We start from the raw sequence: 892 nt of genomic DNA, 5'->3' as shown, positions 1-892 counted from the left end.
GATGCCAACTATTTGTGAGTTACTTAAGGTTACCACTACCTGATTTTATCTTACCTGATTTATTCAGTACCTTGAGATGGACTGTGCTAAACAGACAAAACATTTTGACGGAAGTAGTTTAAAGAAAACCACTTATGTTTATGTAAGTGAGGGCATGGGGAAGGACAGAAGATAGATCGTATACGTTAAAAGAGTAGCATGTAGTATTTTACAGGTTTATAGTTAGAAAGATTGTTGTAGTAGAAAGAGACAATCAAAAATGAAATGCTCACCAGTCTCCTAAGCTTGCAGTAGAAAACTCCAGAAGGAGAGATCTCCAGAAAGACATCCTTCCCCAGTGCTAGTCAGCCCTCAAATGGGGTCTAGGAGAGGTGGAGCCAAGCTCTCTTGGTCACACAGCTGAATTGCCTCCACCTGTGCTCCCAGGGCTGATTTAGTCCTTGCCTCAGGTAATCAATCAGTGGCTAACGCTGTGACTCAACAGTTCCCATACAATCAAAACCCCCGAGAATAAGGACTTAGCAAATTCCTCACTGGAATCAACACAATAAAATCTCTCAAACTTTATGTAATAAAGTGATAAGAGTAAATGGATACATACAGTATTTGAAAAAACTAATTATGTTGCTTTTTGGAAGTTTAGAAATTACAGATCCAAGACTGGCTGAAAAAAAAAATCCACTTCAGAATTTTCAGAAGAATATAACATAGAGTAGATTGGAAAATATTAAAGTACCAAAAACCTTACACTTTTATTGGGGAAGCAATTTAAACTTCTAAAGCAAAAACAGCATATGTATGCAAATATACTGTGCTTTCATAAATAAGTACATAAAAAAACTGTTTCTGGAAATGTTTGCACTATAGCTTATATTTAGGTACACTACAGCAA

The sequence above is a fragment of the Meleagris gallopavo genome, chromosome 4 (genome assembly GCF_000146605.3).
Source record: "Meleagris gallopavo isolate NT-WF06-2002-E0010 breed Aviagen turkey brand Nicholas breeding stock chromosome 4, Turkey_5.1, whole genome shotgun sequence".
NCBI lineage: Eukaryota > Metazoa > Chordata > Aves > Galliformes > Phasianidae > Meleagris > Meleagris gallopavo.
Note: the sequence above shows the minus strand (reverse complement) of the source record.